Source organism: Vidua chalybeata, chromosome 34 (genome assembly GCF_026979565.1).
Source record: "Vidua chalybeata isolate OUT-0048 chromosome 34, bVidCha1 merged haplotype, whole genome shotgun sequence".
Taxonomy (NCBI): Eukaryota; Metazoa; Chordata; class Aves; order Passeriformes; family Viduidae; genus Vidua; species Vidua chalybeata.
The window spans coordinates 397,834-404,330 of record NC_071563.1 but is presented as its reverse complement, the minus strand read 5'-3'; the positions used below and the strand labels follow the sequence as shown (position 1 = coordinate 404,330).

General features: G+C 56.3%; 1 protein-coding gene across 1 annotated transcript in view; it reads right to left on the bottom strand.

Moving 5' to 3' along the window:
- Positions 1-6,309, bottom strand: part of LRRC4B (leucine rich repeat containing 4B) — a 15,596-nt gene extending 9,287 nt beyond the window's left edge. Inside the window, 1 exon segment of the mRNA XM_053968397.1 lies at positions 6,123-6,309. The gene's annotated coding sequence lies outside the window, so the exon portion shown is untranslated.
- Positions 6,310-6,497: the final 188 nt, after the last annotated feature.

The following is a 6,497-nucleotide window of genomic DNA, read 5'->3' as shown; positions in this document are numbered from 1 at the left end:
CCTCTGAGACCCCCCCCAGGACACCCCAAAAACCTTGGGACCCCAAAATCCCCTAAAAAAAACCCCAAAACCCCTCAGGACACCCCCAAAAAACCCTGGGACCCCCAAAATCCCCCCAGGACACCCCAAAATCTCCCAAAAACCCCTCTGAGACACCCCGGATACCCCAAAAAAACCTTCGGACCCCCCAGATCCCCCCAGAACACCCCAAAATCCCCCCCAAAAAACCCCTCAGGACACCTCAAAACCCCCTGGGACCCCCAAAATCCCCCCCAAGACACCCCAAAATCTCCCAAAAACACCTCTGAGACCCCCCCGGACACCCCAAAAAACAAATCGGGGACCCCCAAAATCCCCCGAGCAGGACACCCCAAAATTCCCCAGCAACACCCCAAAGTCCCCCTGGGACCCCAAACTTCAGCTGGAAACCCCCAAAATCCACACGGGGACCCCCAAAATCCACCTGAGGAACCCGAAAACTTACACAAGGAACCCCAAAACTCCACAAAAAGACCCCAAAAAAATCCACCTGGGGAACCCCAAAATTCCACCTGGACACCCCAAAAATCTCCGAGAGAAACCCAAAATCCACATCGGGAACCCCAAAATCCACCTGGGGGATCCAAAGTTCACCTGGACACCCCCAAAATCCACCTGGAGACCCCAAAATCTCTGAGAGAAACCCAAAATCCACACAAGGACCCCAAAAATCCACCTGGGGAACCCCAAAATCCACCTGGAAAAATCAAAATACAAATCGGGGACCCCAAAATTCACCTGGGGAACCCCAAAACCCCACAAAAAGACCCCAAAATCCATCTGGAGACCCCAAAATCTCTGAGAGAAACCCAAAATCCACACGAGGACCCCAATAAATCCACCTGGGGAACCCCAAAATTCACCTGAGGAACCCCAAAACCCCACAAAAAGACCCCAAAATTCACCTGGACACCCCAAAATCCACCTGGAAAAATCAAAATACAAATCAGGGACCCCAAAATTCACCTGGGGAGCCCAAAAAAACTCACCTGCGGAACCCAAAAACCACCCCAAAATCTCAGAGAGGAACCCCAAATCCACACCAGGACCCCCAAAAAAATCCACCTGGAACCCCAAAATCCCACCTGGACACCCCAAAATCCACCTGGGGAACCCCAAAATCCACTCAGGGACCCCAAAATCCACCTAGGGACCCCAAAATTCACCTGGACACCCGAAAATCCACCTGGGGAACCCCAAAATCCACTCGCGGACCCCAAAATCCACTCAGGGACCCCAAAATTCCACCTGGACACCCCAAAAATCTCCGAGAGAAACCCAAAATCCACACCGGGAACCCCAAAATCCACCTGGGGGATCCAAAGTTCACCTGGACACCCCCAAAATCCACCTGGAGACCCCAAAATCTCTGAGAGAACCCCAAAATCCACACAAGGACCCCAAAAATCCACCTGGGAACCCCAAAATCCACCTGGAAAAATCAAAATACAAATCGGGGACCCCAAAATTCACCTGGGGAACCCCAAAACCCCACAAAAAGACCCCAAAATCCACCGGGACACCCCAAAAATCTCCAAGAGAAACCCAAAATCCACACGAGGACCCCAATAAATCCACCAGGGGAACCCCAAAATCCACCTGGGGAACCCCAAAATTCACCTGGACACCCCAAAATCCAGCTGGAAAAATCAAAATACAAATCAGGGACCCCAAAATTCACGTGGGGAGCCCCAAAAAAACTCACCTGAGGAACCCAAAAACCACCCCAAAATCTCAGAGAGGAACCCCAAATCCACACCAGGACCCCAAAATCCACTCAGGGACCCCAAAATCCCACCTGGACACCCCAAAATCCACTCGCGGACCCCAAAATTCCACCTAGAGACCCCAAAAATCTCCGAGAGAAACCCAAAATCCACACAAGGACCCCAAAAATCCACCTGGGCACCTCAAAATCCACCTGGAAAACCCAAAATCCAGCTGGGGACCCCAAAATTCACCTGGACACCCCAAAATCCACCTGGGACCCCAAAATCCACTCACGGACCCCAAAATCCACTCAGGGACCCCAAAATTCCACCTGGACACCCCAAAAATCTCCGAGAGAAACCCAAAATCCACACGAGGACCCCAAAAAACCACCTGGGGGATCCAAAGTTCACCTGGACACCCCCAAAATCCACCTGGAGACCCCAAAATCTCTGAGAGAAACCCAAAATCCACACAAGGACCCCAAAAATCCACCTGGGGAACCCCAAAATCCACCTGGAAAAATCAAAATACAAATCAGGGACCCCAAAATTCACCTGGGGAACCCCAAAACCCCACAAAAAGACCCAAAATCCATCTGGAGACCCCAAAATCTCTGAGAGAAACCCAAAATCCACACGAGGACCCCAATAAATCCACCTGGGGAACCCCAAAATTCACCTGAGGAACCCCAAAACCCCACAAAAAGACCCCAAAATCCACCTGGGGACCCCAAAATGCACCTGGAGACCCCAAAATGCACCTGGGGAAGCTCAAAATGCACCTGGGGTGAGTGTGGAAAGGGGGCGGGGCCAAAGCTGTGCACACCTGTGCACGCACACACCCGTGCACACCTGAACACACACACGCACCCGTGCACACCTGTACACGCACCTGTGCACACCTGTGCACACACCCTCACCTGTGCGCACCTGTACACAAACCTGTGCACACCTGAACACACACCCTCACCTGTGCACACCTGTACACAAACCTGTGCACACCTGTGCACACACACGCACCCGTGCACACCTGTACACGCACCCGTGCACACCTGTACACAAACCTGTGCACACCTGTGCACACACACTCACCTGTGCACACCTGTACACAAACCTGTGCACACCTGTGCACACACACGCATCCGTGCACACCTGTACACACACCCGTGCACACCTGTGCACACACACGCACCCGTGCACACCTGTACACGCACCTGTGCACACATCTGTATGCACACCTGTGCACGCACACACACCTGTGCACACCTGTGCACACATCTGTGCACACGCACCTGCGCACACCTGTACAAACACACACAGCTGTGCACACCTGTACTCACCTGTACATACCTGTGCACACACCTATACACACTTGTGCACACCTGTACACACACCTGTGCACACATCTGTACGCACACCTGCGCACACCTGTACAAACACACAGAGCTGTGCACACCTGTACTCACCTGTACACACTTGTGCACACCGGTACGCACACCTGTGCACACACACACTCACCTGTGCACACCTGTACAAGCACACACCTGTACACACCTGCGCACACACTCTCACCTGTGCACACTTGTACTCACCTGTACACACCTGTGCACACCTGTGCACAGCTGTACGCACAAGGACACACCTGCGCACACCTGTACACACTTGTGCACACCTGTACACACACCTGTGCTCACATCTGTACACACACCCGTACGCACACCTGCACACACCTGTGCACACACCTGTACACACACCTGTGCACACACACACACTCACATGTGCACACCTGTACAAGCACACACCTGTACACACCTGCACACACCTGTGCACACCTGTGCACGCGCACACTCACCTGCGCACACCCGTGCACACCTGTGCACACACACACTCACCTGTGCACACCTGTACGTACCTGTACCCACATCTGTACACACCTGTGCACACCTGTGCGCACACACACACTCACCTGTGCACACCTGTACACACATCTGTACACATCTGTACACACCTGTGCACACCTCTACACACACACACTCACCTGTGCACACCTGTACACACATCTGTACACATCTGTACACACCTGTGCACACCTCTACACACACACACTCAACTGTGCACACCTGTACACACATCTGTACACATCTGCACACACCTGTACACACCTGTACACACACACACTCACCTGTGCACACCTGTACACACATCTGTACACACCTGTACACACCTGTGCACACCTGTACACACATCTGTACACACCTGTACACACCTGTGCACACCTGTACACACATCTGTACACATCTGTACACACCTGTACACACCTGTGCACACCTGTACACACATCTGTACACACCTGTACACACCTGTACACACCTGTGCACACCTGTGCACACCTGTGCACCCCCCCCCATCTCCCACGGGGCCCCATTGGGGTTTGGGGGGGGGGGGGATTGGGGTCAGGCCTCGCCCCCCACCCCAAATTCGGGACCCCAAAACGACCCCACCAAAAAGACCCCCCCCAAAATGAGGACCCCAAAATTGGGACCCCAAAACGGGGACCCCCAAAATTGGGACCCCAAAATGAGGACCCCAAAATTGGGACCCCAAAATTGGGACCCCAAAATGAGGACCCCAAAATTGGGACCCCAAAATGGGGACCCCCAAAACGACCCCACAAAAAAAGACCCCCCCCCCAAAAATGAGGACCCCCAAAGGACTCCCCCCCAAAAGACCCCCCCCCCAAAAATGAGGACCCCCAAAGGACTCCCCCCAAAGACCCCCCCCCAAAAAATGGGGACCCCAAAACTGGGACCCTCCCCCCCCCCCCACAGTGACTCCCCTAAAACGGGGACCCCAAAATGACACCCCCAAAAACGACCCCACAAAATGGGGACCCCCCCCTAAAAAGCCCCAGAGAAATGGGGACCCCCCCCCCCCAAAAAACGACCCCACTAAAATTCCCAGCCCCAAAACGACCCCCCCCCAAAATGGGGACCCCCAAAATCAGGACCCCCACAAAGACCCCACAAAAAAAGACCCCCCCAAAATGGGGACCCCCAAAACGACCCCCCCAAAATGACGCCCCCAAAATGAGGACCCCCCCCCAAAACGACCCCACTAAAAATTCACAGCCTCAAAACGACCCCCGCCCCCCAAAATGGGGACCCCCAAAATCAGGACCCCTAAAATGAGGACCCCCAAAACGACCCCCTAAAACGGGGACCCCAAAATTTGACACCCCAAAAATCAGGACCCCAAAATGAGGACCCCTAAATGACCCCACAAAAACGACCCCCCCCCAAAATGGAGACCCCAAACGACCCCCCCAACCTGACACCCCAAAATGGGGACCCCCAAAATCAGGACCCCAAAAGACGCCTCAAGAAAGACCCCCCCCCAAAATGGGGACCCCAAACGACCCCCCCCAAAACCAGGACGCCAAAATGAGGAGCCCCGAAACGACCCCCAAAATGGGGACCCCAAAATGGGGACCCCAAAAAGACCCCACAAGAAAGACCCCCCCAAAATGGAGACCCCCAAAACGACGCCTCATAAATGGGGACCCCCCAAACTGACCCCACAAAAAGACCCCCCCCAAAATGAGGACCCCAAAACGTCCCCCCCAAAAATTCACAGCCTCAAAACGACCCACCCCAAAACGGGGACCCCAAATTGGGGACCCCAAAATTGGGACCCCAAAATGACTCCCCCCAAAGTGACACCCCAAAAACGAGGACCCCCAAACGACCCACCCCAAAATGAGGACCCCAAAATGGGGACCCCAAAACGACCCCAAAAAAACGACCCCCCCCCCCAAAATGGGGACCCCAAAATTGAGACCCCAAAAGGAGCCCCCCCAAAATGGGGTCCCCTAAATGACCCCCCCAAACGACCTCCCCCCAAAATGGGGACCCCCAAATTGGGACCCCAAAACGACCCCACAAAACGACCCCCCCCCCAAAAGGGGGACCCCCAAACTGGGACCCCAAAACGACCCCATAAAAACGACCCCCCCCCAAAATGGGGACCCCCAAAACGACCCCACAAATCGAGCATCCCAAAACGACCCCCCCCCCCCAAAAAAACGGGACAACCCCCCCCCCCCCCCAAAAAAAAAAAAAACCGAGCCGGGTCCGTACTGGGAGGGACTGGGGGGAACTGGGAGGGGGGATGGGGGTCACTGGTCCATACTGGGAGGGACTGGGAGGGACTGGGAGGGATGCGGAGGGGCCGGGTCCGTGCCGGGAGGGGGATGGGGGTCACTGGTCCGGACTGGGAGGGGGATGGGGGTTACTGGGAGGGGGAGGGGGTTACTGGTCCATACTGGGAGGGGGATGGGGGTCACTGGTCCATACTGGGGGGGTCCCCACTCACCGGGCCGGGCCTCAGCATCGCTCCAGCGGCCGCCGGGGCCCCGCGCCCCCGCCCGCGCTCGGCTCCGCTCGGCGCGGCTTCGGGAGGGTTCGGCACGGCTTCGGGAGGGTTCGGCACCGCTTCGGCGGCGTTCGGGCTCGGTTCGGCAGCGTCCGGCGGCGTTCGGATGCGTTCGGAGCGGTTCGGCAGCGCCCGGCCCCGTTCGGATGCGGGTTCGGCCTCGGTTCGGCCGCGCTCGGCAGCGCTCGGCTCTGCCCGCTCTCGGGTTCGGCTCCGGTTCGGCAGCGCTCGGCGCTGCTCGGGCTCAGGTTCGGCTCCGCTCGGCGCTGCTCGGCTCCGCTCGGCTCCGCTCGGCTCCTCCCGAGGGGAGGGGGA